Raw genomic sequence first — 26,010 nt, forward strand, 5'->3', positions numbered from 1 at the left:
TTCCTTATATCAATAACTCAATCAAAATGCAATTATCTCGACGAAAAAAATATCTGTTATGCTTAATATCTTTAGTTTGATCTGTCTTAATTCTGCCCTTTATCCGAGTAGTCTTTTCTTCGCCAAATTGCCCGAAGCCTATGCTTTTTTGAATCCAATCGTAGATATTATGCCAGTCATACCTCTGTTCTTTTTTCTTTTAGCCTTTGTTTGGCAAGCTGCTGTAAGTTTTCGATAAGATCTTTAACACTATCCTAGAAAATTAATTATTCATCATTTTCATTATTTATTCGAGAAAAATTATAACACTTGATATGATAAGATCAAATAAGTCTGACAGTATGAACCTTCAATTCAAACATTGAAATTTTGAATAGCCGCGAGAAATAAGGTTCGTCCTATTTCCCAATTTTAATCCTTTTTCGGGCTAAATACCCTATTAGATTAGGGTCCCTTACAATATCTAATTGTGGGTATGAAAGTGATTTGTGGTAATCAAAGAATCTTATTACAAATTTCAACTTCATTTGAATTTCTGAACATTTTTTTCTATTTATAGAATTCATTTCTTGGTGTCAAAATAGGATATGTGATATAAAAATGGAGGATCTATTATCTTTTCTCGTTTTTCTTTTTCAAAAAATGATCTTGGAGGTTGTGTAATGCTTACTCTCAAACTTTTCGTTTACACAGTAGTAATATTCTTTGTTTCTCTCTTCATCTTTGGATTCCTATCCAATGATCCAGGACGTAATCCTGGACGTGAAGAATAATTTTTTTTCTTGCTTGATTTTACAATTTTCTTAAGATTTTTTTTAGCTATTCCACGCATTTAATTAGGAAAAAAATAAATTAAATAAGGGGTTTCCAAAATTTTAAAGAAAAAAAAGTCATCAACGGAAACGGAAAGAGAGGGATTCGAACCCTCGGTACGAATAACTCGTACAACGGATTAGCAATCCGCCGCTTTCGTCCACTCAGCCATCTCTCCCAATCGAAAAAGATAATTACTATGTTACAGTACACATCAAGTAAGGATTAAAGAAAGTATTTCTTTCACATTCTTTATCGTTATTATAGAATTAGCAATTCCATTTAGATGCTCGAAAGATCCAAATAGAAAGATAAATAAAGAAGACCTTCTTGCGTTTATTTTGTTCGAAGTGCCTTTTGGGCCTGGCCCGGTCAATACCTAGCCGGGCCTTTTTTTCTTCCAACGAATTCCCTTTATTTATAGGCAACATACTCTAAATAGCCAATTTTTTATCTGTGTAACAATTTACGTTCTGGGGTTTACATATACTTATAATTTTTGTTATAATGGAAATTGAGATTGAGAAGGATTTTTGATTCAAAAGAATCAATCAATTAAGTATGTATCAATTTGTATTTTCTTATGTCATTAGGCAAGCCAAATTTTAGGTTCAAATCCCAGAATCATTCACAAATTGTCAGTCAAGGAATAGTTAATGGTTCCCTTTTTTCCTAAATTTTGACTTTTTTGAGTGAAAATCTACATTTTCTTTTTCAATAGAAAAGTCCGTGGAAGTTTTTCGGCATTGTGTGTTTTGAGATACTATACAATCAATCCAAGGCGTAGATCAAATACAATCAAAAGGGGAATAAAAGGTTTCTTTTCTAATTTTTATAAATAAATTTAGAAAAAGGATTAAAAAAGGTATCTAATTTTTTCTCCTATTGTGTATCGTTTTGGCGGCATGGTCGAGTGGTAAGGCGGGGGACTGCAAATCCTTTTTCCCCAGTTCAAATCCGGGTGCCGCCTCATCAACAAATGAATTGAAATCTCTTATTATGTTGTGCTGTTTTATTCTGTTCTGGGAATTTTGTAAAAGATTGGAAATCTTTGAATCTAAAATTCAAAGAAAGATTATAATGGAAAAATTCTAATGGTCGAAGCAAGACTTCCCGATTCTTTTCTACTACTAATGTAATGTCTACTGATTGGGTCTTGAATTACATTGTATAGCCGAGATAATTCAACTACTAGTTGGGGAAAGTGCTTTCTATACTGTAATCTACATATATAGAAATCTACATATATAGACGAATAGCAAAGCAAGTGATCTATGATATAGGAATTGATCTTTGATCTATTTTTACTTTCAAAGGCACGAAAAAAGGAAGGGGCCCTCGTATTTTATTAATAGATTTCATACTAACATTCCTTTGTAATGTCATTGTGTATTTTACTTGTGTTTATTCTTTCCGGATTAAAAATAATATAGGAATTTTTGACATGGATTTTTTTCGTTCATCAATAGTGTTCCGCCAGAATCCCTTTTTGACTCTGGACCATTCATTCTACTATTATTAGTGAGCAATAATGGAATAATTCTATCATAGAGATAAGGGACATAATTCACATGGATATAGTAAGTCTCGCTTGGGCTGCTTTAATGGTAGTCTTTACATTTTCCCTTTCACTCGTAGTATGGGGAAGAAGTGGACTTTAGAAGCACTCCGACTTTTGTTGAGGAATGAAACTGTTTTATAGATCGTTCTGCAACGCATTTTTTTTAATTGAAAAAATTTTCAAATAAAAATATCTTCATTTCTAAATTCCATTGAATTCTAGTGGAGAAATCTAGTCTATTAAAGAGTAAAAAAAAATAATTATTTGAGATTCATCGGAATCGGAATATAAATAGATATATCAATATCAAATAAATAGAATCGGGTTCTACGTCAATTCTATATATGGATAATAATATAATAACTACATTTACCTACATATATTGAAGATAGAAGAGTATACCAAGTTTATTAGAAAGTCAAGTATAACTTTATATACTACTATAACACTAATAGAGAGTATGGTAATTAAGAAATAAATTTCTTACTTACCATACTCTCGGATCTCATAGAATCCCGCTGACTGTGGATTTCATCTAAGACGCAAAAATAGAATACTTTTCTTTTGATTTCTTCAACGATTGATAAGAATTCAGAATCAGAAGTCAAGTTTCATTTAAAGAAATTAATTATTTTGACTTTTTGTTTTTACGTAAATTATAAGTAGAAAAGCAGTAGGAACTAAAATGAACAGTGCAGTAGCAATAAATGCAAGAATATTTACTTCCATAATCTCATCGTTTTTTTATTTCACAATAACTCGGGATTTAATCCCATAGAGATGATAAATTTTTCGCCTGTCAATTCAATGAATACATTAACTATCGATGATTTTGAATCGGATCAATATCATGAATAACAATATCTGAGCTATTAAATTAATTCTTCGTCGAGAATTGAATAGTATAACATACGAAGATCCTTTATCCATATCGAATCCAAGATTGGATTCCCGGACCAATCAAAAATTCATTTTTTGATCCTTTTTTCTGTTCTTTCTTTTCTATAACCTACCTTAGGTCTTCCCATCAACTGAAGTATCATCTAACCACCCGTCCGTTTCCATTAACTACAAAACCCCAACAAACAATACAAGTGAAGTGGAAAAAGAGAGGAATTAGGTTCTAAATTTTAAAGATCCAATTTTCTTTGGAACAAAAAGAAGTATGAGAAATATGAGTAGCGGGAGAAAAGATGGAATATTTTATCAACTTCACTATTTTAGTTCTTTTCATTTTAGTTTAGGGTTTTTTCTTTCTTCGATAGAATCCTGAAAAAAAAAGAGGGGAAACCCCTTCGGAATTCAATTGCTCTATGTCCCTTCTTTGACAGAAAATGGAGAGGCGAATTCATGTACTTATTGGATTGGATACGTCGGGACTGACGGGGCTCGAACCCGCAACATCCGCCTTGACAGGGCGGTGCTCTAGCCTATTGAACTACAATCCCAGGGAAAATAAGAAGAGATCTTGCAGAAAATTTGGATTCTTTTTTATTCTCTTTTATCAGGTCTGGTATTTCTTAAGGGTTCTATCAAGTAGATTGGCGAATTGTTGGGCCGAGCTGGATTTGAACCAGCGTAGACATCTTGTCAACGAATTTACAGTCCATCCCCTTTAACCACTCGGGCATCGACCCAACGTCTAATTTATTTTAGACGTTCCATAAGCCACTTCCTTTCGTTTCCCAGGCAGACTTTACAAATATATATCACTTGATATAAAATAGAAAGTCCCACTAAGTAGACTAATAGAAGGACTTGACATAGATCACTTGATAGGAAATCCCGCTCCTATAGTCTTGAGTCTTGTATACCCCTAGAGGGACTTGAACCCTCGTTTTCTTCGTGAAAGAGAGATGTCTTAACCACTGGACCATAGGGGCGGCCCTGTGGCCATCATAATCATAACATAAATAATATCATAATATGATATCATAATATAACTCAATAACTTAATATAACTCAGGCTGAGAGCCACCAAAAGGAGACACATAAGATATAACCCAAACGAAGACGCATAGGATATAAACAAACAGAAAAACTAGTTAAATATTCGGAGGTTTAATGGGAATCAAACTTTACCATTAAATACAACCTTGAAACTTGATTTCATTGGTCATTTCATCTTTCTCAGTCACAAAGGGTTATACCTTGGATCCAAGATCTGCCACTATTAAGATCTACCACTCTGCAGTAAATTCAAGGTGGTTTACCTAAATATGATTTTTTTTCGGTCAAATTATATTATATTGAGTCCTAAGTCATACTGTCAATTGACGACACGACAGCACAAGAGGGCAATAAACGACGCGCGAACGTGCCGATATAGCTCCGCAATACAACATTCATAAAGTTTTCTGGTATTAAATATTCAAGTAGAAGTAGATTCAATATCAATATTCAAGTAGATTACAATATCAATACCGTTATACATTATTATTATTATTTATTATATTATAATTATAATAATAAGAAACTGAAACTGAATCAGTTTTAATATTCTAAAAAAATACCAAAGCATAGTAAGGCCAAGTGGGAGAATTCTGTTTCTAAGACTGTTTTATCAATTCCATTCCGGTTGCATTTCTTAATTGCATCTTTTAAAAATGAAAATTCAAGTTCAGTATAAATTTTTATTCCACTCATAGATTCCAGTCAAAGATTCATAGAATCGAAATTCCAACATTGCTAGATCTATAGGATAGTATTTGATGGATAATGCGCCAGCCAAAATGATATTTCTTTTTTTTTTTAGAGAATTCGATATGGATGAATATAAATAACTGACAATTTCAAAATAATCCGGGATAGACGCAATGTCCACAATACCTGGATTTAATCAGATACAATTTGAAGGATTTTGTAGGTTCATTGATCAGGGTTTGATAGAAGAACTTTCTAAGTTTCCAAAAATAGAAGATACAAATCAAGAAATTGACTTTGAATTATTTTTGGAAAGATATAAATTGGTAGAACCTCTGATAAAGGAAAGAGATGCTGTGTATGAATCACTCACATATTCTTCTGAATTATATGTATCTGCGAGACTCATTTGGAAAAATGATAGACGTAGGTATATCCAAGAACAAACAATTTTGATAGGAAAGATCCCTCTAATGACTTCTTTGGGAGCTTTTATAGTAAATGGAATATATAGAATTGTGATCAATCAAATATTGCAAAGTCCCGGTATTTATTACCAGTCAGAATTGAATGATAACGGAATTTCAATCTATACCGGGACCATAATATCAGATTGGGGAGGAAGATTAGAATTAGAGATTGATAGAAAAGCAAGGATATGGGTTCGTGTGAGTAGGCAACAAAAACTATCTATTCTAGTTCTCTTATCAGCTATGGGGTTGAATATAAGAGAAATTTTAGAGAATGTTTGCTATCCGGAACTCTTTTTGTCTTTTCTGAATGATAAAAAAAAATAGGGTCAAAAGAAAATGCTATTTTGGAGTTTTATCAACAATTTGCTTGTGTAGAGGGCGATCCGGTCTTTTCTGAATCCTTATCTAAGGATTTACAAAAAAAATTCTTTCAACAAAGATGTGAATTGGGAGGGATTGGTCGACGAAATATGAATCGGAGACTAAACCTTGATATACCCCAGAATAATACATTTTTGTTACCACGAGATATATTGGCAGCCGCAGATCGTTTGATTCGAATAAAATTTGGAATGGGTACACTTGATGATATGAACCATTTGCAAAATAAACGGATTCGTTTTGTAGTAGATCTTTTACAAGAGCAATTTGGATTGGCCTTGGTTCGTTTAGAAAATATGGCTCGAGGAAATATATATGCCGCACTTAAGCATAACTGGACACCAACTCCTCAGAACTTGGTAAATTTAACTCCATTAACAGATACTTATAAAGTTTTTTTCCGTTTACACCCATTATCTCAAGTTTTGGATCGAACTAATCCATTGACACAAATAGTTCATGGAAGAAAATTGAGTTATTTGGGCCCAGGGGGGTTGACTGCGCGAACTGCTACTTTTCCAATACGAGATATTCATCCTAGTCACTATGGGCGTATTTGCCCAATTGACACATCTGAAGGAATAAATGTTGGACTTATTGGATCCTTAGCAATTCATGCGAGAATCGGTTGGTGGGGGTCTCTAGAAAGTCCGTTTTATAAAATTTCTGAGAGATCAAAAGGGGCGCGGATGCTTTATTTATCACCGGGGAGAGATGAATATTATATGGTAGCGACAGGAAATTCTTTGGCCTTGAATCAAGGTATTCAGGAACAACAAGTTGTTCCAGCTCGATATCATCAAGAATTCCTGACTATTGCATGGGAACAGGTTCATCTTCGAAGTATTTTTTCCTTCCAATATTTTTCTATTGGGGCTTCCCTCATTCCTTTTATCGAGCATAATGATGCGAATCGGGCTTTAATGAGTTCTAACATGCAACGTCAAGCAGTCCCTCTTTCTCAGTCCGAGAAATGAATTGTTGGAACTGGATTGGAAGGCCAGGCGGCTCTAGATTCAGGGGCTCTTGCTATAGCCGAACACGAGGGAAAGATTCTTTATACCGATACTAAAAAGATCCTTTTATCAGGTAATGGGGATACTCTAAGGATTCCATTAGTTATGTATCAACGTTCCAACAAAAATACTTGTATGCATCAAAAACCCCAGGTTCCGCAGGGTAAATGCATTAAAAAGGGACAAATTTTAGCCTATGGCGCTGCTACAGTTGGTGGCGAACTTGCTTTGGGTAAAAACGTATTAGTAGCTTATATGCCATGGGAAGGTTACAATTTTGAAGATGCAGTACTGATTAGCGAGCGCTTAGTATATGAAGATATTTATACTTCTTTTCACATACGTAAATATGAAATTCAGATTAACCAAGGCCCCGAAAGGGTCACTAATGAAATACCGCATTTAGAAGTCCATTTACTCCAAAATTTAGACAAAAATGGAATTGTAATGCTGGGATCTTGGGTGGAAACAGGTGATATTTTAGTAGGTAAATTAACACCCCAAATGGTGAAAGAATCATCGTATGCTCCGGAAGATAGATTGTTACAAACCATACTTGGCATGCGGGTATATACTTCAAAAGAAACTTGTCTAAAACTACCTATAGGCGGTAGGGGTCGAGTTATTGATGTGAGATGGGTCCAGAGTTCTAAGACAGATGAGAGAGAGAAAACAGAAAGTATTCGTGTATATATTTTACAGAAACGTGAAATCAAAGTAGGCGATAAAGTAGCTGGAAGACATGGAAATAAGGGTATCATTTCAAAAATTTTGCCTAGACAGGATATGCCTTATTTGCAAGATGGAAGACCTGTTGATATGGTCTTCAACCCATTAGGAGTACCTTCACGAATGAATGTAGGACAAATATTTGAATCTTCAATCGGGTTAGCGGGGGATTTGCTAGACAGACATTATAGAATAGCGCCCTTTGATGAGAGATTTGAACAAGAAGCTTCGAGAAAACTGGTGTTTTCTCAATTATATGAAGCCAGTAAGCAAACAGCGAATCCATGGATATTTGAACCCGAGTCTCCAGGAAAAAGCAAAATATTTGATGGAAGAACGGGAGATCCTTTTGAACAACCTGTTATAATAGGAAAGCCCTATATCTTGAAATTAATTCATCAAGTTGATGATAAAATCCATGGGCGTTCCAGTGGGCGTTATTCACGTCTTACACAACAACCCCTTAAAGGAAGGGCCAAGAAAGGCGGATAACGGGTAGGAGAAATGGAGGTTTGGGCTTTAGAGGGGTTTGGTGTTGCTTATATTTTACAAGAGATGCTTACTTATAAATCTGATCATATTAGAGCTCGCCAGGAAGTACTTGGTACTATAATCTTTGGAGGAAGAATACCGACTCCTGAGGATGCTCCAGAATCCTTTCGGTTGTTCGTTTGAGAACTACGATCTTTAGCTCTGGAACTGAATCATTTTCTTGTATCTGAGAAGACTTTCCAGCTTAATAGGAAGGAAGCTTAATCGAAATGAAGCAGAAGTTTTCTTCTATGATTGATCGATATACCCACCAACAACTCCGAATTGGATTAGTTTCTCCTGAACAAATAAGTACTTGGTCCAAAAAAATCCTGCCTAATGGCGAGATAGTTGGAGAGGTGACAAAACCTTATACCTTTCATTACAAAACCAATAAACCAGAAAAAGATGGATTATTTTGTGAAAGAATTTTTGGACCTATCAAAAGTGGCATTTGTGCTTGTGGAAATTATCGAGTAATCGGAGATGAAAAGGAAGACCCGCAATTTTGTGAACAATGCGGGGTCGAGTTTGTTGATTCTTGGATACGAAGATATCAAATGGGCTACATCAAACTCGCATACCCGGTAATGCATGTGTGGTATTTGAAACGTCTTCCTAGTTATATTCTGAATCTTTTAGATAAACCACTTAACGAATTAGAAGACCTAGTATACTGCGGTGTGTGATTTGATCGAAATTCTAATTTTGCAGATTTGAAATGAGAAACTGTCATCCCATTTAATCCAATCGGGATGCCCTGTACCTGACATGTTTCTTGGTATGAGTAACATGAAGCTCAGAATTAGGGATGTATTCAAGACACTCCCAAAAAGGGGAATTGATCTATGGTCGATTTCATAAGAATTTTTAGTTATACCTCGTAAAAAAAGACTTTTTATTTTGTGAAATTAAGCAGTTCCTTTTTTTAGAAAGAAATTAATTATGTTCAAGTAGCAAATAGAAAAGATGTCATGGTTACAAGAGTCTATCTATCGCATATAGACTTTAAGGGCATCGTTGCCTAACCGTCGAGGTGAAGTCGGGACCTAAAAGATCGAATGGAACAGTACATAGACAAGTAAATTCCTTATGAATTCCAAGGTACTCTTTTTAATTAAGAATTGCGGAATTCATCATTCAAGGGGAAGTAGACTACTCAAGAATTTCACATTTCTTTTATGTCATAATGAATAAAGAATTAAAATGGAAAATCTAAATAAAAAGAAATAATTAAGGAAGACGGAATCAATGAAGTTTTGCTTGGTCTTCACTGGAAACTTGAGTAAGGAGTAGATCTTTTTGGAGTTTTCTATAATTTGAAAGCGGGAACTCTGACCTACTTGAGCCGGATGAAAGGAAACTTTCACGTCCGATTTTGAGGGGGGGAGATCCTATCCCAATTTTTATTTTGCTAGGCCCATAGATAAAAAACGCACTTTTTTACGATTACGGGGTTTATTGGAATATGAAATTCAACCCTGGAAATACAGGATCCCCATTTTTTTTACTACCCGAAGCTTTGATACATTTCGAAATCGAGAGATGTCCACCGGGGGAGGCTCTATTAGACAACAATTAGCCAATCTAGATTTACGAATTATTATAGATTCTTCATTGGTAGAATGGAAAGAATTAGAGGAAGCGGAACCCACAGGGAATGAATGGGAAGATCGAAAAGTTGGAAGAAGAAAAGATTTTTTGCTTAGACGCATGGAATTGGCTAAGCATTTTATTCGAACAAATATAGAACCAAAATGGATGGTTTTGTGTCTATTACCAGTTCTTCCTCCTGAGTTGAGACCAATCTATCATATAGATGAGGATAAACTAGTGACCTCGGATATTAATGAAATCTATAGAAGAATTATCTATCGGAATAATACTCTTACAGATCTATTAACAACAAGTATAGCTACGCCAGAAGAATTAATAATATCTCAGGAAAAATTGCTACAAGAAGCCGTGGATGCACTTCTTGATAATCGAATTTGTGGACAACCAATGAGGGATGATCATAATAGAGTTTACAAGTCGCTTTCAGATGTAATTGAAGGCAAAGAAGGAAGAGTTCACGAGACTCTGCTTGGTAAACGGGTCGATTATTCAGGACGGTCAGTCATTGTTGTCGGCCCTTCACTTTCATTACATCGATGTGGATTGCCTCTGGAAATAGCAATAGAACTTTTCCAGGCATTTGTAATTCGCGACCTAATTCGAAAGCATCTTGCTTCGAACATCGGAGTTGCTAAGAGTCAAATTCGGAAAAAAAAAACCGATTGTATGGGAAATACTTCAGGAAATTCTGGATGACCATCCTGTATTGTTGAATAGAGCGCCTACTCTGCATAGATTAGGCATACAGGCATTCCTCCCTATTTTAGTGGAAGCGCGCGCTATTTGTTTACATCCATTAGTTTGTAAGGGCTTCAATGCAGACTTTGACGGGGATCAAATGGCTGTTCATGTGCCTTTATCTTTGGAAGCTCAAGCAGAGGCACGTTTACTTATGTTTTCTCATATGAATCTTTTATCTCCAACTATCGGAGATCCCATTTCTGCACCAACTCAAGATATGCTTAGTGGACTGTATGTCTTAACGAGTGGAAATCGTCGGGGTATTTGTGTAAATAGGTATAATCCATCTAATTGCAGAAACTATCAAAATAATAAGTATATAAAAAAAAGAACCCTTTTTTTGTAATGCCTATGATGCAATTGGAGCTTATCAGCAAAAACGAATAAATTTAGGTAGTCCTTTATGGTTACGGTGGCGACTAGATCAACGCGTTATTGCTGCAAGAGAAACTCCCATCGAAATTCACTATGAATCTTTGGGGACCTATTATGAGATTTATAGACACTATCTAATAGTAAGAAGTATAAAAAAAGAAATTCTTTATATATATATTCGAACCACTCTTGGTCATATTTCTCTTTATCGAGAAATAGAAGAAGCCATACAAGGGTTTTGGCAGGGCTGTTGTAATTCTATGCTACCAGCGGGAATTCGAGTCTCACCAGGTTAACTAGGACTAGAATTGCGGAATTTCTACGTGAATCAAGATCTATAAAAGGAAGTTTTCCAATCACTGACTCAAACCCATTGTCAAATTCTACTCAGCGAAATATGGAGGTACTGATGGCAGAAGGACCCACTCAGGTCTTTCACAATAAAGTGATAGAGGGAACTGCCATGAAACGACTTATTAGTTGATTTATTGATCACTATGGAATAGGATATACATCACATATCCTGGATCAAGTAAAGACTCTGGGTTTCCGACAAGCTACCGCCGCATCCATTTCATTAGGAATTGATGATCTTTTAACAATACCTTCTAAAAGATGGCTAGTTCAAGACGCTGAACAACAAAGTTTTATTTTGGAAAAACACCATCATTATGGGAATGTACACGTGGTAGAAAAATTATGTCAATCGATCGAGATCTGGTATTGAAAGGACCCGTCCTAATCCACCTGGACGAAGTCATCAACATTTGGTCCCATTGCGATGATCGGCTCCAAGTAATGTCCTTATATTGAGCAAATGCACAGCGGAAGACTTAATTCGTACCTGAGAATAAACATGCTTTAAAGTGTCAACCAAAAGGTTGGTGAGTTCATAGGTTTATCATAACAATCATGTCAATATGTTAATAGACCACAAGATTTCATAATCATAAACATAATACACTTGCAAGTGTATGTAAAGCATTCTAAGTGGTTGAGCACTTGGTAACCATACTTAACATTTAATCAACGTCGCATATTCCCTTTATTATGAAATCTCACTACACCGTACCAAGTGTAGTCACCAAAATGAAGTACCGTGCAACCGTTGAATACTGGTCGTCCAGTCCGGTTGGGGTTGTCAGGCCCGATAGATCTATCAACAGGATTCGCGTTTACAATACCCATGTAAATAGTAGTTACCAAGCTACAGGAAAATATGCCAGTGGTACAACTTAACGTAGAATATATTTTTAAGTACTTGTGTCTATTTTGTAAACATTTATAAAAGCAGCGCATGTATTCTCAGCCGAAAAATATATATTGCAAAAGCAATTAAAAAGGGAGCAAATGAAACTCACTTTTGCCTTGAAGGTATTTAATTCGACTTGGTCTCCGATAGATATCACGAACCTAACCATATATATAATATATCAACATATTTTCTTTTTAAGTAATCGTTACATATATATATATATATATATATATATATATATATATATATATATATATATATATATATATATATATATATACTTTTAATACTTTTAATATTTTCTTAGTCCGTAGTTAGCAGTCCGATGTTAGTGGTCCACAATTAGTTGCTTAAATAAAATAAATAAAGACCCCATCGTATTCGTATTGATCAGAATTAATCTCAACCCATGGTACCATGTTGTCAAATGACGTGTTGCGTACATAAAGTACCGTGTTGTCAAATGACGTGTTGCGTACAATCATGAGGTCTTATGATTAATCTTCTCTTGTTGTTTACGGGTGGTCTTGAAATATATAAAATCAAATCATAAGTAATTATATATAAAATATCATATTAATTAGAAAAGATATGATTAATTTACTTTTTCTCCAAATATTTTCGTAGCTAAACTAGCTTCGGATACCCAATCTTGTTTTAGTCATAGTTTCTTCATTACAACTCCGTTTTTGTTGGTTCAACTTGCCACTTCCTTGGATCGAGTCAAATTTTAAGAATATGAACTTAAAATACCTTAGTTTGTATTCAAAATCATAGGTTATAGGTCAAACTTTGGTGAAACTTATGAAAGTGATCATTTTCCATCATAAAAACAACATTTAATGATCATTTTTCTAAAAATACTTACATTTGAGTTAAACCATGAAATTTTTATGTGTTAACATATTCATAAGAAATATCATTTTTTTTGGAACATGAACTTCCAATTCAAAGTTCAAGATGGTTTTTAATTATCCAACCCAAAACAGCCCCCGGTTGCACTCTGACGACGTAGATTCAGTTTTTAAGATGTTCTTTGTAAAACCAAGTTATATCTTGTTAGGTTAGCATATCATTATGATATATTACAGGTCTTGAAGTGTTTTAAAAGTCAAGTTAGAAGGATCTATTTAGTTTGCTAACAAGTTTGAAATCATTCAAACTATGTTCTTGTTGTTAAAATTTTATACCACAAAATAAGATAGCTATATGAATATGAATTGAATAAGATTATGAACAAGGTTACTACCTCAAGTTACTTGGACAAAGTTACTGCAAAAGATAAGAAATAATCTTGGAATCAAAGAGTGGTGGAGTTAGATCAAAAGGTTGGAAGTAAACTTCTTCAAATGGGTGGTTATTTTGATATGTTCTTGAAAGAGTTTTCTTATGGTGTTTAAGGCTTGTAATTGAAGCTAAATGATGGGGAAAATGCTTGGAGATGATCAAGTATGAAGTTAGGAGTATTTTGAGAGATAAATGAGGGTGTAGATATGAGAAAATGGAGTGAAGAAATGGTGTTCATTTATAAAAACGTTTTTAGTTTATAAAGAAAGAAAAGGATTCCTAATTTTGTTTTCTTACTAATAATTCATACTAATTGACAAATCCTAGTTACCTCATATCTAGGGCAGTAATAATGTTGATTAGGATGTTGATTTGATGTGTATATACCAATAGTAAATACGTATAGAAGCTGGGTATGATACGGGTACATATACCCTAGATACACGTATAGAAATCTTGAGGAAACGGAATGAGAATTCAAATATAGCTATATTTTGTGAATATACTTATATTGTTTTATGTATTTAAGTCCTTAAAAAGTGATTAAATACATTATATATACGATACATGTATAAGCATTATAGATTATAAGTATATATATCAAAGAATGTTACGTATAGTTATCGTTTTGAAAACTTAAGTTAGTAGTTTCAAAATATACTTATATCTCATTGTCATTAGTACACAATGAGATGTTAAACCATCCTTAAATCATGTTAAATATATATAAATACATATATATACACAAACATATAATTATCGTATGTTATATAGTTCGTGATATCATCGGTCATATTGGACGGTCAAACGTTGTGTAAAACTCTTTTCAAAAACACAAGTCTCAACAATTAGGATTGATTATCATGTTGGTATGGTTTAATTTATGTAAATATTAATCTCATAAGTATAATTTGGTCAGAAAATTCCGGGTCATTACAGTACCTACCCGTTAAAGAAATTTCGTCCCTGAAATTTGATAGAGGTTGTTATGGATAACAATAAGAAGGTTTTCATGACAAATATAAGGTGATAATGGAGTTTTATCATCATTGAGTAATGTAGATAAAACGATTCGATTATGCGAAGAATATAAATGAGACTATCTTAAAAGAGTGAGATGAGTAAAATATATTCGTCTTAATCGATGACGTAGTTATGATTGATTTCCGGGATTTAAGGGATTTAAAGAGAATCTTACGTAATAAGATTTGGTTCTTTGGTGATTAAGGAAATCAGGATCCTCTTTGATTATATGCAATAATCTGTTTCGATTGCTCTGTCGGATATTTCACTATAAATTCACCCCTTCGTTTCCTTATTTTCCACGACTCACACCTTCTATTCTTTCTCCCTTGATTCTTACTTTAAAGCATTCATCAATATGCTCCATCCAGTCCTGATTCTTGATATACTCCTAACTTTTATATCTGTCATTCTTCTTTTTCATCTACCACCAGAAGAATCTATTTACTTCTACTATACTCTTGTGTTTATAGTGTTTCTAATTCTCCCGTGTCTCTATATTGCTATCTGCATCGATATACACGGTTTGTAATTTCGGGGTTATTATCGGAGTTTATATTCTTCATTATTTTTCGGAGCTTCATGCTTTCGTTTTCTCTTCCCGACTTCGAGTCAAGCGAGTAATGGTCCGGAATTCGTAGATATGAAATTCAGAATGAACATAGCTAATGCTCTAAGAAGAAAATGGTAATAGAACGATTTTGATTTATTAAATTACCAGAATACCCTGGAGATGACCGAGTCATCCAGAAAAATATTCTCTTGATATGTTTAGATATTAGATAGAATGTAAGAGTCGTGTAAATGGCATATGATGACGGTACTGTGAATCATCATGCTTCATTAGAAACTCAGCATGACTTACTGTAATATAATGACGTTGATCAAGTGTCATTATATTATACTAATCCATGCTTCAGTTCCCTACACTACTTCAAAACATTCATATTTTAAACTCGAAGGTTTCAGAATTTAGAAACTAACACAGTTGCTTTTATGTTGCAGATATTACGGAGAGATAAATGATCTCAGATAAGAATAGTTGTGAAAATATCGCCAGAAATATGGAGGATATTTATAATAGAACATACGAGAATATCTTAGCATTTCTAATATCAATGGATGATGAAGAAGATTTGTCTGTGAAGGTTTAGAATGAGAAATAAGATGTTTGCTAACGATTTCAGCAGGCACAGAATCATTTGGATTCTTTGAAGGCAAACTTATTCTTTGTGATTTGTCCACGGCTTTCTTCATAGTTTCGCATAATCCACTTTTCGGTACTAAATTTTCTATCGAGCGTTCCTAACACTCCTTTCTTTATCATCAAACTTTTGGTCATTAAGATCATCTACAACATGCTGCTTCGTCAGCATTTTCAAAGTTAACTGATCTGGGTCATCGGTTATCAAACCGAGGTAGTTTCAGGAGAATTGTGTTTTTAGAATGATTAATCGTTGATGGTAATATTGTGGAATATAAAAGGTTCCCCAGTAACAATAAAGAGTACGCATATATATCGTGGTTATAATAAAGTTGTTTCGGATGAAAAGTCGGAGTTGACTTGCTGGAGCTGTGACAAAATTAGCTACTTTGGAAAGGGATTACAAAACGATCTTCGGTAATAACAATGTCAAAGGAACTAGAACAGATACGTGTCAAACGTTTACTCAGTTTCTGAGGGTTTTTCAGGTGCATAACTATATGCATCAATATTTTCTTCCGTAGATGAAGTGCGGCTGGTTTATCCTCTCGATTGAGTTGTTTTTAAGAATCATGATAGATTTGAACGCTGATTGTAATCGTCGAGATACAATGAGGTTTAAGATGAAATCAAGTGGCAATCTTGAAGAAATGTTTAGTTTCATATGTTATAATCAATATTTTAATTCATTTTAATTGTCCAATGTCATTAGTCCACAGTCGATAGTCCACAGTAACAGTCCAATAATTCATATATAGTTTAATATATAATATACGAATTATTTAATACGTGTCGTGACCCGTATACGTCTCAGACTCGATCACAACTCAAACTATATATATTATTGTAGAATCAACCTCAACCCTGTATAGAGAACTCGATCATTACTGGATATAGAGTGTCTATGGTGATTCCAAATAATATATATAGATGCGTCGATATGATATGTCAAAACATTGTATACGTGTCCCGATATTTAAAGTGCGTAAAATAATTACAGAAATTAAATGACGATAAATAAAAGTGCGATAATTAAATTGCGATAAATAAACTGCGATAAATAAAATGTAATCAGTTAGCTAGGAACAGTTAGCTGGAACAGTTAGCGTGGATTCTTAACAAAATTTTTCATAGTTAATTTGTTTGTTTCTAACAGATTTTATTTTGTCATATGTTTTCTTCATATGCCACTTGTTGGATTCTGGGAAGTCAAAATCCAAATATGAAATTGAATGAAAATGGTTATTCTGCGGTGAACGGATACGTATATCGGTGGTTGTAAGTAGGATAGTAAATTACTGTTGAATCAGCTTCGACGAATGTACAATGTAACTTATTAAGATGAAATCTAATTATTCCTCGGGTATTACCTACCCGTTAAAAAAAATTTTCACCATTAATATTTTGTACAAAAGAACTTTTAATTACAATCTTTATGAAAACATATATACATATATATTTTCTTCAGATGAAATCATGAATTTAATGAGTTAATATGATATTAATCTCATTTGCTTTTCGGTTTGAGCTAGAATAAGAAATCTCTAAAACTTTTTGAAACCACATATTCTTCACAGAATATCAATGAAGTTATGGATCAATACTTCATCGTTCATTATTGTTGGTACTCCTTGGTATCAATGGTGCGTATGATGTTGATGTTTGTGGGACAGATTATGATGTTGAGACGTGTGATGCGGATGTTATTTGTTAGTGGTGATGATGGTATTGTTGATGTTATTGATGGTGGTGCTGATTATGCTGCTGGTGCTGCTGCTGGTGTTTGCAACCTTCGCACCATGTTCTCCAAAGCCGTCACGCGAGCGCGAAGTTCGTTAACTTCTGCTAGTACACCGGGATGATTGGCGGTTGGAGCGAGCGAATGAACAAGATTTGTAATATGGGATAGTATATAATCGTAACGAGATACTCTAGAAATGAGAGAGAAAAATGGTGTTTCGAATAGGTTCGCCGGTAAGTGCTTCAGGTTCATCGCCAAGAGGGCAATTTGGTGAATGGAATGGATCACCTTCTTCTTGTCTCCAGTGATTTAGTATATTACGAGCCTATCCCCAATTCATCCAGAATAAATGATGGGAAATTGGTTGATCCATTCCGGTGACGCTGCTTTCGGAGCCCGAATGGAAATTCATATCGGCATAACTGTCGGAATCTGAAGAATTCGAACTAGTTGCGGAATCCATCTTGTATAATGGGGAAAATGAATTTTTGGTATGGAATAGATTATAGGAGTTAGATTTGGTACTCTTCAATACATAATTTACATATGTATATATAATACCAAAATCCCGTAAATTACGGAGAATCTTTGAAAAGATACCTGTCAAAGTTCGCAATAACAGATATGTTAAGATAAGAATTCGTCTATACACTATCAATGCAGTAAATGCAGTAAAACGTGTCTAGACTTATGAAAGATAAGCAGGTAATTTCCTAAGGATGATAAGAAGATGATTTCCGATTAGAAATGATAAGCAAAACTTTTGACATGTAGACACGGTCGAAGTCCAGACTCATTAATGCATCCTAACAACTACTATTTAGACACACTAATGCAAGACCTGGTTCGCTACGACCACCGCTCTGATACCAACTGAAAGGACCCGTCCTAATCCACCTGGACGAAGTCATCAACATTTGGTCCCATTGCGATGATCGGCTCCAAGTAATGTCCTTATATTGAGCAAATGCACAGCGGAAGACTTAATTCGTACCTGAGAATAAACATGCTTTAAAGTGTCAACCAAAAGGTTGGTGAGTTCATAGGTTTATCATAACAATCATTTCAATATGTTAATAGACCACAAGATTTCATAATCATAAACATAATACACTTGCAAGTGTATGTAAAGCATTCTAAGTGGTTGAGCACTTGGTAACCATACTTAACATTTAATCAACGTCGCATATTCCCTTTATTATGAAATCTCACTACACCGTACCAAGTGTAGTCACCAAAACGAAGTACCGTGCAACCGTTGAATATTGGTCATCCAGTCCGGTTGGGGTTGTCAGGCCCGATAGATCTATCAACAGGATTCGCGTTTACAATACCCATGTAAATAGTAGTTACCAAGCTACAGGAAAATATGACAGTGGTACAACTCAACGTAGAATATATTTTTAAGTACTTGTGTCTATTTTGTAAACATTTATAAAAGCAGCGCATGTATTCTCAGCCCAAAAATATATATTGCAAAAGCAATTAAAAAGGGAGCAAATGAAACTCACTTTTGCCTTGAAGGTATTTAATTCAACTTGGTCTCCGATAGATATCACGAACCTAACCATATATATAATATATCAACATATTTTCTTTTTAAGTAATCGTTACACACACATATATATATATATATATATATATATATATATATATATATATATATATATATATATATATATATATATATATATATATACTTTTAATACTTTTAATATTTTCTTAGTCCGTAGTTAGCAGTCCGATGTTAGTGGTCCACAATTAGTTGCTTAAATAAAATAAATAAAGACCCCATCGTATTCGTATTGATCAGAATTAATCTCAACCCATGGTACCATGTTGTCAAATGAGGTGTTGCGTATATAAAGTACCGTGTTGTCAAATGACGTGTTGCGTACAATCATGAGGTCTTATGATTAATCTTCTCGTGTTGTTTACGGGTGGTCCTGAAATATATAAAATCAAATCATAAGTAATTATATATAAAATATCATATTAATTAGAAAAGATATGATTAATTTACTTTTTCTCCAAATATTTTTGTAGCTAAACTAGCTTCGGATACCCAATCTTGTTTTAGTCATAGTTTCTTCATTACAACTCCGTTTTTGTTGGTTCAACTTGCCACTTCCTTGGATCGAGTCAAATTTTAAGAATATGAACTGAAAATACCTTAGTTTGTATTCAAAATCATAGGTTATAGGTCAAACTTTGGTGAAACTTATGAAAGTGATCATTTTCCATCATAAAAATAACATTTAATGATCATTTTTCTAAAAATACTTACACTTTGAGTTAAACCATGAAATTTTTATGTGTTAACATATTCATAAGAAATATCATTTTTTTTAGAACATGAACTTCCAATTCAAAGTTCAAGATGGTTTTTAATTATCCAACCCAAAACAGCCCCCGGTTGCACTCTGACGACGTAGATTCAGTTTTTAAGATGTTCTTTGTAAAACCAAGTTATATCTTGTTAGGTTAGCATATCATTATGATATATTACAGGTCTTGAAGTGTTTTAAAAGTCAAGTTAGAAGGATCTATTTAGTTTGCTAACAAGTTTGAAATCATTCAAACTATGTTCTTGTTGTTAAAATTTTATACCACAAAATAAGATAGCTATATGAATATGAATTGAATAAGATTATGAACAAGGTTACTACCTCAAGTTACTCGGACAAAGTTACTGCAAAAGATAAGAAATAATCTTGGAATCAAAGAGTGGTGGAGTTAGATCAAAAGGTTGGAAGTAAACTTCTTCAAATGGGTGGTTATTTTGATATGTTCTTGAAAGAGTTTTCTTATGGTGTTTAAGGCTTGTAATTGAAGCTAAATGATGGGGAAAATGCTTGGAGATGATCAAGTATGAAGTTAGGAGTATTTTGAGAGATAAATGAGGGTGTAGATATGAGAAAATGGAGTGAAGAAATGGTGTTCATTTATAAAAACGTTTTTAGTTTATAAAGAAAGAAAAGGATTCCTAATTTTGTTTTCTTACTAATAATTCATACTAATTGACAAATCCTAGTTACCTCATATCTAGGGCAGTAATAATGTTGATTAGGATGTTGATTTGATGTGTATATACCAATAGTAAATACGTATAGAAGCTGGGTATGATACGGGTACATATACCCTAGATATACGTATAGAAATCTTGAGGAAACGGAACGAGAATTCAAATATAGCTATATTTTGTGTATATACTTATATTGTTTTATGTATTTAAGTCCTTAAAAAGTGATTAAATACATTATATATACGATACATGTATAAGCATTATAGATTATAAGTATATATATCAAAGAATGTTACGTATAGTTATCGTTTTGAAAACTTAAGTTAGTAGTTTCAAAATATACTTATATCTCATTGTCATTAGTACACAATGAGATGTTAAACCATCCTTAAATCATGTTAAATATATATAAATACATATATATACACAAACATATAATTATCGTATGTTATATAGTTCGTGATATCATCGGTCATATTGGACGGTCAAACGTTGTGTAAAACTCTTTTCAAAAACACAAGTCTCAACAATTAGGATTGATTATCATGTTGGTATGGTTTAATTTATGTAAATATTAATCTCATAAGTATAATTTGGTCAGAAAATTCCGGGTCATTACAGGTATGCCACAAGTGAATATTTGCGACAAGAAATGAATCCTAATTTTCGGATGACCGATCCTTTTAATCCAGTGCATATAATGTCTTTTTCGGGAGCCAGAGGAAATGCCTCTCAGGTACATCAATTAGTAGGTATGAGAGGATTAATGTCGGATCCCCAAGGACAAATGATTGATTTACCCATTCAAAGCAATTTACGTGAAGGACTCTCTTTAACAGAATATATTATTTCTTGCTACGGAGCCCGTAAAGGAGTTGTGGATACCGCTATTCGAAGGATATCTCACGCGCAGACTTGTTGAAGTAGTTCAACACATTGTTGTACGTCGAACAGATTGTGGCACCGTGCGAGGTATTTCTGTAAGTCCTCGAAATGGAATGATGGCGGACATGATTTTTATCCAAACATTAATTGGACGTGTATTAGCAGATCATATATATATATATATATATATATATATATATATATATATATATATATATATATATATATATATATATATATATATATATATATATATATATAGGTTCGCGATGCATTGCTACTAGAAATCAAGATATTGGGGTTGGACTTGTTAATAGATTCATAACTTTTAGAGCACAACCCATCTCTATTCGAACCCCCTTTACTTGTAGGAGTACATCTTGGATTTGTCAATTATGTTATGGCCGGAGTCCGGCTCATGACGACCTGGTAGAATTGGGAGAAGCTGTAGGTATTATTGCAAGTCAATCGATTGGAGAACCGGGCACTCAATTAACATTAAGAACTTTTCATACCGGCGGGGTATTCATAGGGGGTACTGCAGAACACGTGCGAGCCCCTTCTAATGGAAAAATAAAATTCAATGAGGATTTGGTTCATCCGACACGTACACGTCATGGACATCCTGCTTTTCTATGTTCTAGAGACTTGTATGTAACTATTGAGAGTGAAGATATTATACACAATGTGTGTATTCCGCCCAAAAGTTTTCTCTTAGTTCAAAAAGATCAATATGTAGAATCAGAACAAATCATTGCTGAGATTCGCGCGAGAACATCCACTTTGAATTTGAAAGAGAAGGTTTGAAAACATATTTATTCTGACTCAGAACGTGAAATGCACTAGAATACTGATGTGTACCATGCACCTGAATTCACATATGGTAATATTCATCTCTTACCAAAAACAAGTCATTTATGGATATTATTAGGGGAGCCCTGGAAATCCAGCCTAGGCCCCTGTTCGATCCACAAGGATCAAGATCAAATGAACGCTTATTCTCTTTCTGTTAAGCGAAGATATATTTCTAACCCCTCAGTAACTAATAATCAAGTGAGACACAAATTTTTTAGTTCGTATTTTTCTGGTAAAAATCAAAAAGGAGATAGGATTCCTGATTATTCAGAACTTAATCGAATGACATGTATTGGTCGTTGTAATCTTAGATATCCGGCCATTCTCGAGGGGAATTCTTATTTATTGGCAAAGAGGCGAAGAAATAGAGTTATCATCCCACTCGAATCAATTCAACAAGATGAGAACTAACTAATACCTTCTTCAGGTATCTCAATTGAAATCCCCAGAAATGGTATTCTCCGTAGAAATAGTATTCTTGCTTATTTCGATGATCCTCGCTATATCAGAAAGAGCTCGGGACTTACTAAATATGAGACCAGAGAACTGAATTCAATCGTCAACGAAGAGGATTTGATTGAGTATCGAGGAGTCAAGGTATTTTGGCCAAAATACCAAAAGGAAGTAAATCCTTTTTTTTTATTCCCGTGGAAGTCCACATTTTGGCCGAATCTTCTTCCATAATGGTACGGCACAATAGTATTATTGGGGTAGATACACAAATCACTTTAAATAGAAGAAGTCGGGTAGGCGGATTGGTCCGAGTGAAGAAAAAAGCAGAAAAAATTAAACTGATAATATTTTCTGGAGATATCCATTTTCCTGGAAAGACAAATAAGGCATTCCGATTGATACCACCAGGAGGGGGAAAACAAAATTCCAAAGAATACAAAAAATTAAAAAATTGGCTATATATCCAACGAATGAAACTTTCCAGGTATGAAAAAAAATATTTTGTTTTGGTTCAACCCGTAGTCCCATATAAAAAAACGCATGGTATAAATTTTGGAAGACTTTTCCCGCCGGATCTCTTGCAGGAAAGTGATAATCTACAACTTCGAGTTGTCAATTATATCCTTTATTACGACCCAATTCTTGAAATTTGGGACACAAGTATTCAATTAGTTCGGACTTGTTTAGTGTTGAATTGGGATTCGGACCAAGACAAAAAGATTGAAAAGGCCTATGCTTCCTTTGTTGAAATAAGGACAAATGGTTTGATTAGAGATTTTCTAAGAATCGACTTAACAAAATCACCTATTTCGTATACCGGAAAAAGGAACGATCTATCGGGTTCAGGATTGATCTCTGAGAATGGATCAGATCACGCTAATGTCAATCCATTTTCTTCCATTTATTCCTATTCCAAGGCAAGGATTCACGAATCCCTTAATCCAAATCAAGGAACTATTCATATGTTATTGAATCGAAATAAGGAATCTCAGTCTTTGATAATTTTGTCATCATCCAATTGTTCTCGAATAGGCCCATTCAACGATGTAAAATCTCCCAATGTTATAAAAGAATTAATCAAAAAAGACCCCCGAATTCCAATTAGGAATTTGTTGGGCCCCTTAGGAACAGGCTTTCCAATTTCTAATTTTGATTTATTTTCCCATTTAATTACCCATAATCAGATCTTGGTAACTAACTATTTCCAACTTGATAATTTAAAACAGATTTATCAAATACTTAAATATTATTTACTGGATGAAAATGGTAAAATTTATAATCCCTATTCCTGCAGTAACATCATTTTGAATCCATTAAATTTGAATTGGTCTTTTCTCCATTACAATTATTGTGAAGAGACATCTACAATCGTTAGTCTTGGGCAGTTTCTTTGTGAAAATGTATGTATAGCCAAAAAAGGACCACATTTAAAATCTGGTCAAGTTCTAATTCTTCAAGTGGATTATGTGGTAATACGATCAGCTAAGCCTTATTTGGCTACTCCAGGAGCAACTGTTCATGGACATTATGGGGAAATCCTTTACGAAGGAGATACATTAGTTACATTTATATATGAAAAATCAAGATCTGGTGATATAACTCAAGGTCTTCCAAAAGTGGAACAGGTGTTAGAAGTGCGTTCGATTGATTCAATATCGATGAATCTCGAAAAGAGGATTGAGGCTTGGAACAAATGTATAACAAGAATTCTTGGAATTCCTTGGTCATTCTTGATTGGTGCTGAGCTAACTATAGTGCAAAGTCGTATCTCTTTGGTTAATAAGGTCCAAAAGGTTTATCGATCCCAGGGGGTGCAGATACATAATAGGCATATAGAAATTATTGTACGTCAAATAACATCAAAAGTGTTGGTCTCAGAAGATGAAATGTCTAATGTTTTTTCGCCCGGAGAACTAATTGGATTGTTGCGAGCGGAACGAATGGGGCGGGCTTTGGAAGAAGCGATCTGTTACCAAGCCGTCTTATTGGGAATAACAAGAGCATCTATGAATACTCAAAGTTTCATATCCGAAGCGAGTTTTCAAGAAACTGCTCGAGTTTTAGCAAAATCAGCTCTCCTGGGGCGTATCGACTGGTTGAAAGGCCTATAAGAAAACGTTGTTCTGGGGGGGATGATACCTGTTGGTAGCGGCTTCAAAACACCTTCAAGCGAACCTAACAACCTTCCTAACAACATCGTTTTTGAACTCAAAAAAAAGAATCTATTAGAGGGGGAAATGAAAGATATTTTGTTCTACCACAGAAAATTATTTGATTCTTGCCTTTCAAAGAATTTCCATGATAGACAAGAACAATCATTTTTTTAGGATTTAATGATCCCTAAGAGCAGATTCACCCCTTTCTTTTATCTTTTAAATTTGTTAGTCTAGTCATTGGATTTGGTAATAGTAAGCAAAAAAATAACAAATAGAAAAGAATACTGGCTTGGGCTGTGTCTCTACGCCAATCTATGTTAGAAGAGAAGGTTCCATCGGAACATTTTTTTATTTCAGGGTACCTCTTCGCTTTTTTTAGGGGGAGGCAGTGTGGGGAGAAATGACAAGAAGATATTGGAACATTAATTTAGAAGAGATGATGGAAGCCGGAGTTCATTTTGGCCATGGTACTAGGAAATGGAATCCTAAAATGGCACCTTATATCTCTGCAAAACGTAAAGGTATTCATATTACAAATCTTACTAGAACTGCTCGTTTTTTATCAGAAGCTTGTGATTTGGTTTTTGATGCAGCAAGTAAGGGAAAACAATTCTTAATTGTTGGCACTAAAAATAAAGAAGCTGATTCAGTAGCATGGGCTGCAATAAGGGCTCGGTGTCATTATGTTAATAAAAAATGGCTTGGTGGTATGTTAATGAATTGGTCCACTACAGAAACGAGACTTCATAAGTTTAGATACTTGAGAACCGAACAAAAAACAGGTCATTTATTCAATATTCAATGACCAGAATTAGACGGGGATATATCGCTCGGAGACGTAGAACAAAAATTCGTTTATTTGCATCAAGCTTTCGGGGGGCTCATTCAAGACTTACTCGAACTATTACTCAACAAAAAATAAGAGCTTTGGTTTCGGCTCATCGGGATAGGGATAAGCAAAAAATTAATTTTCGTCGTTTGTGGATCACTCGAATAAATGCAGCAATTCGTGAAAGGGGGGTATGTTATAGTTATAGTAGGTTAATAAACGATCTGCACAAAAGACAGTTGCTTCTTAATCATAAAATACTTGCATAAATAGCTATCTCAAATAGGAATTATCTTTATATGATTTCCAATGAGATCATAAAAGAAGTAAGTTGAAAGGAATCCACCGGTTAAACGGAGTTGCCCGGAGAATGAACTCCGGGAAGGTCGAATAAAAATTTAAAATGAATGAATAGAA

The 26,010-nt window shown here is 34.1% G+C and overlaps 4 non-coding genes across 4 annotated transcripts; 1 reads left to right on the forward strand and 3 right to left on the reverse strand.

Annotated features, from left to right (window-relative positions):
• Nucleotides 1–903: 903 nt before the first annotated feature.
• On the reverse strand, nt 904–991 carry TRNAS-GCU (transfer RNA serine (anticodon GCU)). Its single transcript has one exon. It is a non-coding gene; the product is annotated as a tRNA-Ser (tRNA).
• A 721-nt stretch (nt 992–1,712) lies between these two features.
• TRNAC-GCA (transfer RNA cysteine (anticodon GCA)) lies at nt 1,713–1,783 on the forward strand. The gene has a single exon. It is a non-coding gene; the product is annotated as a tRNA-Cys (tRNA).
• Nucleotides 1,784–3,927: 2,144 nt separating this feature from the next.
• On the reverse strand, nt 3,928–4,011 carry TRNAY-GUA (transfer RNA tyrosine (anticodon GUA)). Its single transcript has one exon. It is a non-coding gene; the product is annotated as a tRNA-Tyr (tRNA).
• A 174-nt stretch (nt 4,012–4,185) lies between these two features.
• On the reverse strand, nt 4,186–4,257 carry TRNAE-UUC (transfer RNA glutamic acid (anticodon UUC)). The gene has a single exon. It is a non-coding gene; the product is annotated as a tRNA-Glu (tRNA).
• Between the last annotated feature and the right edge of the window lie 21,753 nt (nt 4,258–26,010).

Source organism: Rutidosis leptorrhynchoides, chromosome 11 (genome assembly GCF_046630445.1).
Source record: "Rutidosis leptorrhynchoides isolate AG116_Rl617_1_P2 chromosome 11, CSIRO_AGI_Rlap_v1, whole genome shotgun sequence".
In the NCBI taxonomy this organism is placed as follows: Eukaryota; Viridiplantae; Streptophyta; class Magnoliopsida; order Asterales; family Asteraceae; genus Rutidosis; species Rutidosis leptorrhynchoides.